We start from the raw sequence: 12,124 nt of genomic DNA, 5'->3' as shown, positions 1-12,124 counted from the left end.
TAATTTTCGAAAATATCTCCCTCTTTTTCAAAAATTCTTTTTAATTAACTAATTGTTTCAAAATTCAATTTTAATTTATTTCTTCTTCTAATTTTTGAAAATCACTAACTCTTTTTCAAAAATTATTTTCGAAAACCTCCCCCTCTCATCCTCTTCTATTTATTTATTTATTTACTAACATCTCTTCCTCACTCACCAAAAATCCGAACTCCCTCTCTCTCTCTGAGTTTAGATTTTCTCTTCTTCTTTTCTTCTACTCTTCTTTTCTTCCACTCACCTAAGAGAACCTCTACACCTGGGCAAAAAGGATCCCTATTATTATTATTTTTCTGTTCCCTCTTTTTCATATGAGCAGGAACAAGGACAAGAACATTCTTGTTGAAGCAGATCCAGAACCTGAAAGGACTCTGAAGAGGAAACTAAGAGAAGCTAAATTACAACAATCCAGCAAGCACCTTTCAGAAATTTTCGAACAAGAAGAGGAGATGGCAGCCGAAAATAATAATAATACAAGGAGAATGCTTGGTGACTTTATTGCACCTAATTCCAATTTACATGGAAGAAGCATCTCCATCCCTACCATTGGAGCAAACAACTTTGAGCTGAAACCTCAATTAGTTTCTCTAATGCAGCAGAACTGCAAGTTTCATGGACTTCCATCTGAAGATCTTTTTCAGTTCTTAACTAAATTTTTGCAGATCTGTGATACTATTAAGACTAATGGAGTAGATCCTGAAGTCTACAGGCTCATGCTTTTCCCTTTTGCTGTAAGAGATAGAGCTAGAGTGTAGTTGGACTCTCAACCCAAAGATAGCCTGAACTTTTGGGATAAGCTGGTCACGGCTTTCTTAGCCAAGTTCTTTCCTTCTCAAAATCTGAGCAAGCTTAGAGTGGATGTTCAAACCTTCAGACAGAAAGAAGGTGAATCCCTCTATGAAGCTTGGGAGAGATACAAGCAACTGACCAAAAAGTGTCCTTCTGACATACTTTCAGAATGGACCATCCTGGATATATTCTATGATGGTCTGTCTGAATTAGCTAAGATGTCATTGGATACTTTTGCAGGTGGATCCATTCACCTAAAGAAAATGCCTGCAGAAGCTCAAGAACTTATTGACATGGTTGCTAATAACCAGTTCATGTACACTTCTGAGAGGAATCTTGTGAGTAATGGGACGCCTCAGAAGAAGGGAGTTCTTGAAATTGATACTCTGAATGCCATATTGGCTCAGAATAAAATATTGACTCAGCAAGTCAATATGATTTCTCAGAGTCTGAATGGAATGCAAGCTGCATCCAACAGTACTCAAGAGGCATCTTCTGAAGAAGAAGCTTATGATCCTGAGAATCCTGCAATTGAAGAGGTGAATTACATGGGTGAACCATATGGAAACACCTATAATCCCTCATGGAGAAATCACCCAAATCTCTCATGGAAGGATCAACAAAAGCCTCAACAAGGCTTTAATAATGGCGGAAGAAATAGGTTTAACAATAGTAAACCTTTTCCATCATCCACTCAGCAACAGACAGAGAACTCTGAACAAAAATACCTCTAATTTAGCAAACTTAGTCTCTGATCTATCTAAGGCCACTGTAAGTTTCATGAATGAAACAAGGTTCTCCATTAGAAATTTGGAGGCACAAGTGGGCCAGCTGAGTAAAAGGATCACTGAAATCCCTCCTAGTACTCTCCCAAGCAATACAGAAGGAAATCCAAAAGGAGAGTGCAAGGCCATTGAATTGATCACCATGGCCGAACCTGTAAGGGAGGGAGAGGATATGAATCCCAGTGAGGAAGGCCTCCTGGGACGTCCAGTGATCAATAAGGAGTTTTCCTTTGAGGAACCAAAGGAATCTGAGGCTCAACTTGAGACCATAGAGATTCCATTAAACCTCCTTATGCCATTCATGAGCTCTGATGAGTATTCCTCTTCTGAAGAGAATGAGGATGTTACTAAGGAGCAAGTTACCAAGTACCTTGGTGCAATCATGAAGCTGAATGCCAAATTATTTTGTATTGAGACTTGGGAAGATGAACCTCCCTTGTTCACCAATGAACTAAGTGATCTGGATCAACTGACATTGCCTCAGAAGAAACAGGATCCTGGAAAGTTCCTAATACCTTGTACCATAGGTACAATGATCTTTGAAAAGGCTATGTGTGACCTTGGTTCAGGGATAAACCTCATGCCCCTCTCTGTAATAGAGAAATTAGGAATCTTTGGGGTGCAAGCTGCTAAAATCTCATTAGAGATGGCAGACAATTCAAGAAAACAGGCTTATGGACAAGTAGAGGACGTGTTAGTAAAGGTTGAAGGCCTTTACATCCCTGCTGATTTCATAGTCCTAGATACTGGGAAGGATGAGGATGAATCCATCATCCTTGGAAGACCCTTCCTAGCCACAGCAAGAGCTGTGATTGATGTTGACAGAGGCGAACTAGTCCTTCAATTGAATGAGGACTCCCTTGTGTTTAAAACTCAAGGTCATCCTTCTGTAAACATGGAAAAGAGGCACAGTAAGCTTCTCTCAAAACAGAGTCAACCAGAGCCCCCACAGTCAAACTCTAAGTTTGGTGTTGGGAGGCCACAACCAAACTCTAAGTTTGGTGTTGAACTCCCATATCCAAACTCTAAGTTTGGTGTTGGGGAGTCTCAACAATGCTCTGATCATCTGTTAGGCTCCATGAGAGCCCACTGTCAAGCTATTGACATTGAAGAAGCGCTTGTTGGGAGGCAACCCAATTTTTATTTATCTAATTTTATTTTTATTGTTATTTCATGTTTTATTAGGTTCATGATCATGTGGAGTCACAAAATAAATATAAAAATTGAAAACAGAATCAAAAACAGCAGAAGAAAAATCACACCCTGGAGGAGGATCTCACTGGCGTTTAAACGCCAGTAAGGAGCATCTGTCTGGCGTTCAATGCCAGAACAGAGCATGTTTCTGGCGTTGAACGCCAGAAACAAGCAGCATCCTGGCATTCAAACGCCAGAAATGCACAGTAAAGAAGAGCTGGCGCTGAACGCCAGAAATAAGCATCTGGCTGGCGTTCAACGCCAGAAATATGCTGTATCTGGGTATTGAACGCCCAGAACAAGCATCAGTTCGGCGTTTAAACGCCAGAATTGCATGCAAAGGCATTTTACATGCCTAATTGGTGCAGGGATGCAAATCCTTGACACCTCAGGATCTGTGGACCCCACAGGATCCCCACCTACCACCACTCACTCTCTTCCCTCTTCTCAATGTTCAATCTCTCTTCCCTATCACCACTCACATCCATCCACTCTTCCCCATAAACCTACCTCATAAACTCCACCTACCTTCAAAATTCAAAATCAATTTCCCACCCAAACCCACCCATATGGCCGAACCTTAACCCCCCTCCCTTCCCTATATAAAACCCTCCATTCTTCTTCATTTTCACACAACACAATCCTCTCTTCCCCTTCTTGGCCGAATACACCTCTCCCTCCTCTCCTCCATATTTTCTTCTTCTTCTTCATCTATTCTTTCTTCTCTTGCTCGAGGGCGAGCAATATTCTATGTTTGGTGTGGTAAAAGCATAAACTTTTTGTTTTTCCATTACCATTGATGGCACCCAAGACCGGAGAATCCTCTAGAAAAGGAAAAGGGAAGACAAAAGCTTCCACCTCCGAGCCATGGGAGATGGAAAGATTCATCTCCAAAGCTCATCAAGACCACTTCTATGATGTTGTGGCCAAGAAGAAGGTGATCCCTGAGGTCCCTTTCAAACTCAAGAGAAATGAGTATCCAGAGATTCGACATGAGATCCATAGAAGAGGTTGGGAAGTTCTAACAAACCCCATCCAACAAGTCGGAACTCTAATGGTTCAAGAGTTCTATGCTAATGCATGGATCACAAGGACCCATGATCAAAGTAAGAACCCGAACCCAAAGAATTATCTCACCATGGTTCGGGAGAATTACTTAGATTTTAGTCCGGAAAATGTAAGGTTGGCATTCAACTTGCCAAATATGGAAGAGAACGCACGCCCCTACACAAGGAGTGTCAACTTTGATCAAAGGTTGGACTAAGTCCTCATGGACATATGTGTGGAAGGAGCTCAATGGAAGATTGACTCAAAAGGCAAGCCAGTTCAACTAAGAAGATTGGACCTCAAGCCTGTGGCTAGAGGATGGTTGGACCAAAACTATTCAAGAGGCAAAAAGCCACAAGTCTCGCTCATCTGATTGGAGCTATGTTTCATTGATAGTTTGGAATTTATAGTATATTCTCTTATTTTTATCCTATTTGATTTTAAGTTGCTTGGGGCCAAGCAACAATTTAAGTTTGGTGTTGTGATGAGCGGATAATTTATACACTTTTTGGCATTGTTTTTAGTATGTTTTTAGTAGGATCTAGTTACTTTTAGGGATGTTTTTACTAGTTTTTATGTTAAATTCACATTTCTGGACTTTACTATGAGTTTGTGTATTTTTCTGTGATTTCAGGTATTTTCTGGCTGAAATTGAGGGACTTGAGCAAAAATCAGATTCAGAGGTTGAAGAAGGACTACTGATGCTGTTGGATTCTGACCTCCCTGCACTCAAAGTGAATTTTCTGGTGTTACAGTACTCAAAATGGCGCGCTTCCAATTGCGTTGGAAAGTAGACATCTAGGGCTTTCCAGCAATATATAATAGTCCATACTTTGGCCGAGTTTAGATGACGCAAAAGGGCGTTGAACGCCAGTTCTATGCTGTAGTCTGGAGTTAAACGCCAGAAACACGTTACAACCTGGCGTTCAACTCCAGAAAGAGCCTCTGCACGTGTAACATTCAAGCTCAGCCCAAGCACACACCAAGTGGGCCCCGGAAGTGGATTTATGCATCAATTACTTACTTCTGTAAACCCTAGTAACTAGTTTAGTATAAATAGGACTTTTTATTATTGTATTTGACATCCTGGATTGTATTTTTGATCCAGTGATCACGTTTTGGGGGCTGGCCATTCGGCCATGCCTGGACTTTTCACTTATGTATTTTCAACGGTAGAGTTTCTACACTCCATAGATTAAGGTGTGGAGCTCTGCTGTTTGACAAGCATTTGGACCATTTTCACAAGAGGATAGGATGCAGCCATTGACCATGGTGATCCCTCCAGATGATTAGCCATGCAGTGACAGCGCATCGGACCATTTTCACAGAGAGGATGAAAAGTAGCCATTGACAATGGTGATGTCCTTACATAAAGCCAGCCATGGAAAGGAGTAGGATTGATTGGATGAAGACAGTAGGAAAGCAGAGGTTCAGAGGAACGAAAGCATCTCTATACGCTTATCTGAAATTCTCACCAATGAATTACATAAGTATTTCTATCCTATTTTATTTATCTTTTAATTATCTAATTATCTAATCCAATCACATTTGAATCCGCCTGACTGAGATTTACAAGATGACCATAGCTTGCTTCATACCAACAATCTCCGTGGGATCGACCCTTACTCACGTAAGGTTTATTACTTGGACGACCTAGTAAACTTGCTGGTTAGTTGTATCGAAGTTGTGAATGAAAAACGATTTATTAAGACGTGCGTACAGATTTTTTGGCGCCGTTGCCTGAGATCACAATTTCGTGCACCAGCCCTCCTATCCATTAATGCTCAAAGTCTTGGATCCTTTTTTTATTACCCTTTCCTTTTGGTTTAAAAGGCTATTGGCTTTTTCTGCTTGCTTTTTCTTTTTCTTTTCCCTTTTTTTTTGCCACTTCTTTTTTTTCTGCAAGCTTTTCACTGCTTTTTCTTGCTTCAAGAATCAATTTTATGATTTTTCAGATTATCAATAATATTTCTCCTTTTTTTTCATTATTCTTTTAAGAGACAACAATTTTAACATTCATAAACAACAAATTCAAAACTATGCACGGTTCAAGCATTCATTCAGAAAACAAAAGGATTCATAGGACATTCACAGCTTTAAGACATAGACGCTAGACACTAATGATCATGTAATAAAGACACAAACATAAATAAAACTTAGGGCATAGGAAACGAAAAACAGAAAATAAAGAACAAGAAAATTAAAGAACGGGTTCACCTTAGTGATGGCGGCTAGTTTTTCCTCTTGAAGATCTTATGGAGTGCTTGAGCTCCTCTATGTCTCTTCCTTGCCTTTGTTGCTCCTCCCTCATGGCTCTTTGGTCCTCTCTAATTTCATGGAGGAGGATGGAATGTTCTTGGTGCTCCATCCTTAGTTGTCCCATGTTGGAACTCAATTCTCCTAGGGAGGTGTTGATTTGCTCCCAATAGTATTGTGGAGGAAAATGCATCCCCTGAGGCATCTCAGGGATTTCATGATGAGGAATTTCCTCATGCTCTTGTTGAGGTCCATGAGTGGGCTCTCTTGTTTGCTCTATCCTTTCCTTAGTGATGGGCTTGTCCTCTTCAATAAGGATGTCTTCCTCTATGACAATTCCGGCTAAACTGCATAGGTGACAAATGAGAGATGAGGAAAGGCTAACCTTGCCAAAGTGGAAGACTTGTCCGCCACCTTGTAGAGTTCTAAGGATATGATCTCATGAACTTCTACTTCCTCTCCAATCCTGATACTATGGATCATGATAGCCCGGTCTATTATAACTTCAGACCGGTTGCTAGTAGGAATGATAGAGAATTGGATGAACTCCAACCATACCCTAGCCACGGGCTTGAGGTCAAGCCTGCTTAGTTAAACCGGCTTGCCTCTTGAGTCTCTCTTCCATTGAGCGCCTTCCACACAAATGTCCATGAGGACTTGGTCCAACCTTTGATCAAAGTTGACCCTTCTAGTGAAAGGGTGAGGATCTCCTTGCATCATTGGCAAGTTGAATGCTAACCTCACATTTTCTGGACTAAAATCCAAGTATTTCCCCCGAACCATTGTGAGCCAATTCTTTGGGTTCGGGTTCACACTTTGGTCATGGTTCTTAGTGATCCATGCATTAGCATAGAACTCTTGAACCATTATGATCCCGACTTGTTGAATGGGGTTAGTGAGAATTTCCCAACCTCTTCTTCGAATCTCATGTCGGATCTCCGGATATTCACTCTTTTTGAGCTTAAAGGGGACCTCGGGGATCACCTTTTTCTTGGCCACAACTTCATAGAAGTGGTCTTGATGGACCTTTGAGATGAATCTCTCTATCTCCCATGACTCGGAGGTGGAAGCAATTGTCTTCCCTTTCTTCTTTCTAGAGGTTTCTCCGGCCTTAGGTGCCATTAGTGGTTATGGAAAACAAAAAGCTTTAGCTTTTCCCACACCAAACTTAGAATGGTTGTTCGTCCTCGAGCAAAAGAAGAAAGAGAGGAGTAGAAGAAGAAGAAATGGAGGACATGGAGTAGTGGTTTGGGTTCGGCCAAGGGGGTAGTAGTGTGTATGTTGTGTGAAGATGAAGGTGGTAAGGAGGGGTATTTATAGGGTAAGGGGGAGAGGGTAACCGTGTATGAGGGGTTGGGTTTGGAAGGGAAATGGTTTGAATTTGAATGGTGAGGTAGTTGGGGTTTAATGATGGATGGATGTGAGTGGTGAAGAGGTTGTGGGAAAGAGGGTAGGATTTGATAGGTGAGGGGTGTTTGGGGAAGAGTGTTATGGAAAGCTGTGAAAAGGAGAGAAGAAGAAGTGGTGTAGGTGGGGATCCTGTGGGGTCCACAGATCCTGAGGTGTCAATGAATTTGAGTCCCTGCACCATTCTGGCATTCAAACGCCCATTTTGTGCCAATTCAGGCGTTTAACGCCAGCTCTGCTACCTTTCCTGGCATTAAACGCCACTCTGCTACCCATTTTTGGCGTCAAACGCTAGCCAGATGCCAAACAGCCCTTTCTGGTGTTAAACGCCCAGAGTGTTGCCCATTCTGGTGTTTAACGCCCAGAATGCTGCCAGGCTAGGCGTTAAACGCCCATTCTGCGATCCTTACTGGCGTTTAAATGCTAGTAAGCCTGTCCTCCAGGGTGTGCTATTTTTCATGCTGTTTTCCATTTTGCTTTCATTTTGCAGTTGTTTTTATGACTTCACATGATCATCAACCTAAAGAAAACATAAAATAACAATGGAAAATAAATATAATTAAATAACATTGGGTTGTCTCCCAATAAGCGCTTCTTTAATGTCAATAGCTTAACAGTGAGCTCTTATAGAGCTTCACAGAGATTTAGAGCTTGATGATGGCCTCCTAACACCAAACTTAGAAGTTGAGTGTGGGGGCTCTGTTTGACTCTGTATTGAGAGAAGCTTTTCATGCTTCCTCTCCATGGTTATAGAAGAAGATCCTTGAGCCTTAAACACAAGGTAGTCTTCATTCAACTAAAGGACTAGCTCTCCTTTGTCCACATTAATCACAGCTCTTGTTGTGGCTAGGAAGGGCCTTCCAAGGATGATAGAATCATCTTCATCCTTCCCAGTGTCTAGGATTATGAAGTAAGCAGGGATGTAATAGCCTTTAACCTTCACTAAGACATCCTCTACAAATCCATAAGCCTGTTTCCTTGAATTGTCTGCCATCTCTAGTGAGACTCTTGTAGCTTGTACCTCAAAGATCCTTAGTTTCCCCATTACAGAGAGGGGCATGAGGTTTATCCCTGACCCCAGGTCACACAGAGCCTTCTCAAAGGTCATGGTGCCTATGGTACAAGGTATTAAGAACTTTCCAGGATCCTGTTTCTTCTTAGGTAATTTCAGTTGAACCAGATCATTTAGTTCATTGATGAGCAATGGGGGTTCATCCTCCCAAGTCTCATTACCAAATAACTTGGCATTCAGCTTCATGATTGCTCCTAGATATTGAGTAACTTGCTCTTCAATAATATCTTCATCCTCTTCAGAGGAAGAATACTCATCAGAGCTCATGAATGGCAACAGTAAGTTTAGTGGAATCTCTATGGTCTCTATATGAGCCTCAGATTCCTTTGGTTCCTCATTAGGAAACTCCTTGGATGCTAGTGGACGTCCAATGAGGTCTTTCTCATTGGAAATCACTGCCTTTTCTTCCTCTCTAGGTTCGGCCATGTTGGTTATAGTTATGGCATTGCACTCTCTTTTTGGGTTCTCTTCTGTATTGCTTGGGAGAATACTAGGAGGGAGTTCAGTAACTTTCTTACTCAGCTGACCCACTTGTGCCTCCAAATTTCTAATCGAGGACCTTACCTCATTCATGAAACTGAGAGTGGTCTTAGATAGATCAGAGACTACAGTTGCTAAGTCAGAGTGGCTCTGCTTAGAATTCTCTGTCTGTTGCTGAGAAGATGATGGAAAATGTTTGCTATTGCCAAACCTGTTTCTTCCACCATTATTATTATTGAAGCCTTGATTAGGCTTTTGTTGATCCTTTCATGAGAGATTAGGATGATTCCTCCATGAAGGATTGTAGGTGTTTCCATAGGATTCTCCCATGTAATTCACCTCTTCCATTCCAGGATTCTCAGGATCATAAGCTTCTCCTTCAGGGGAGGCTTCTTTAGTACTGCCTGATGCTTGCATTTCAGTCAGACTCTAAGAAATCATATTGACTTGCTGAGTCAATATTTTATTCTGAGCCAATATGGCATTCAGAGTATCAATCTCAAGAACTCCTTTCTTCTGAGTTGTCCCATTATTTACAGGATTCCTTTCAGAAGTGTACATGAACTGGTTATTTGCAACTATTTCAATGAGTTCCTGGGCTTCTGCAGGCGTCTTCTTCAGATGAAGAGATCCATCAGCAGAGTGATCCAATAACATCTTGGACAATTCAGACAGACCATCATAGAATATACATATGATACTCCATTCTGAAAACATGTCAGAAGGACACCTTCTGATCAATTGCTTGTATCTTTCCTAAGCTTCATTGAGGGATTCACCTTCCTTCTGTCTGAAGGTTTGGACTTCCACTCTAAGCTTGCTCAACTTTTGAGGTGGAAAGAACTTGGCCAAGAAAGCATTGACCAACTTTTCCCAAGAGTTCAGGCTATCTTTAGATTGTGAGTCCAACCATGTCCTTGCTCTGTCTCTTACAGCAAAGGGGAAAGCATAAGTCTGTAGACCTCAGGATTAACCCCATTGGTCTTAACAGTATCATAGATTTGCAAGAATTCAGCTAGATACTGATGAGGATCTTCCAATGGAAGTCCATGAAACTTGCAATTCTACTGCATCAAAGAAACTAATTAAGGCTTAAGCTCAAAGTTGTTTGCTCCAATTGTAGGAATTGAGATGCTCCTTCCACAGAAGTCAAAAGAGGGTGCAATAAAGTCACCAAGCATCTTCCTTGCATCTCCACCATTGTTGTTGGGTTCGGCCATCTCTTCTACTTTTTCGAAAAATTTTGTCAGGTCCTCTCCAGAGTGTTGTGCTTTAGCTTCTCTTAGTTTTCTCTTTAGAGTCCTTTCAGATTTTGGATCAGCTTCAACAAGAATGTTCTTATCCTTGCTCCTACTCATATGAAAAAGAAGAGAACAGAAAAGAATAAGAATCCTCTATGTCATAGTATAGAGATTCCTTTATGTGAGTAGAAGAATAGAAGAGTAGAATGAAGAAGAGAGAAGATGAAGAATTTGAACACAGAGAGGGAGAGAGGGTTCGAATTATAAGAAGAAGAGAAGTGTTAGTAAATAATTAAATCAATAGAAAGAGATGAGAGAGAGAGAGAGAGAATTCAAATTTTAAATTAAAATAAAAGGAAATATTTTTGTTTTTATTTTAATTATTGGTTAGTATTCGAAAATATTAAAAGAAATAAAATAAAATTTAAATTTAAACAATTAGTTAATTAAAAAGGAATTTTGAAAAAGTGGTGAGGAGTTTTTGAAAATAAAAGAGAGAAAAGTAGTTAGCTAGTTTGAAAAAGATAAGAAATAGTAAACTTTTAAAATCAAACAAAAAGTCAAGTAGTTAATTGAAAAATATTTGAAAATAAATTTTGAAAGATAAGAAGTTAGAGAAGAATTTGAAATTGATTTGAAAAAGATATGATTGAAATTTATTTTGAAGAAGATTGAAAAGGAAATTTAAAAAGATTTGATTTTGAAAATTAAAGTTGATTACTTGACTAACAAGAAACTAAAAGATATGATTTTAGAATTTAAAGATTGAACCTTTCTTAATAGACAAGTAACAACTTGAAAAATTTTGAATTTAAATATTAAATGTTAGCATTATTTCGAAAATATGAAATTAAAAAAAGATAAAGATTTTGAAAATCAATTTTGAAATTTTTGAAAATAAAAAAATGAAAAAGATTTTATTTTTGAAAAAGATTTGAAAAAGATAGAATTTTTAATTTGAAATTTTGACATGACTAACAAGAAACAACTAAATTTTAAAAATTTTTTACCAAATCAATTCAAAATTTCAAAAATTATGAGCAAAATAAAGGGAAATATATTTTTTTTATTTTTGAAATTAATGAAAAAAGAGAAAAACATCAAACAGACACAAGACATAAGAAATTAAAATTAAAACAACTAATGCATGCAAGAACACTTTGAGTGTCAAGATGAACACCAAGAACACTTTGAAGATCATGATGAACACCAAGAACATGTTTTTGAAAATTTTTAAGAAAAGAAAAACATGCAAGACACCAAACTTAAAAATTTTTAAACTTTAGACACTAGTAATTCAAGAATGCATATGAAAAACAAGAAAAGACACAAAACAAAAAAAATGTAAAGATCAAACAAAGACAATCATCAAGAACAACTTGAAGATCAATGAAGAAACTCAATGCATGTGTTCTTCGAAAATTTAAAGAAAAAATCAAAATATGCAATTGACACCAGACTTAAAATTTGACATTTGACACAAACAAGAAATAGAAATTCCAGGAATCATGCAATGTTAGTCTAAAGCTTCGGTCCAAAAATTTAGACATGGCTAAATAGCCAGCCAAGCTTTGTGTGAAATCTTTGGTCCAAAAGATTAGACATGGCCAATGGCCAGCCAAGCTTCAGTGGAGCATTACGTACAACAGCCAAATTGATAGAAATCAAAAGGCTCCTGCAATGACAAATGAAAGCCTCGGTCCAAAAAAATTAGACATGGCTTAGCAACCAGCCAGGCTTCAACAGATCATGATGAAACTCTAGAATTCATTCTTAGAAATTCTGAAGAATAAAATAAAATATTTATTATTTTTTTT

The sequence above is a fragment of the Arachis ipaensis genome, chromosome B09 (genome assembly GCF_000816755.2).
Source record: "Arachis ipaensis cultivar K30076 chromosome B09, Araip1.1, whole genome shotgun sequence".
In the NCBI taxonomy this organism is placed as follows: Eukaryota; Viridiplantae; Streptophyta; class Magnoliopsida; order Fabales; family Fabaceae; genus Arachis; species Arachis ipaensis.
This window is presented reverse-complemented; position numbering follows the sequence as displayed.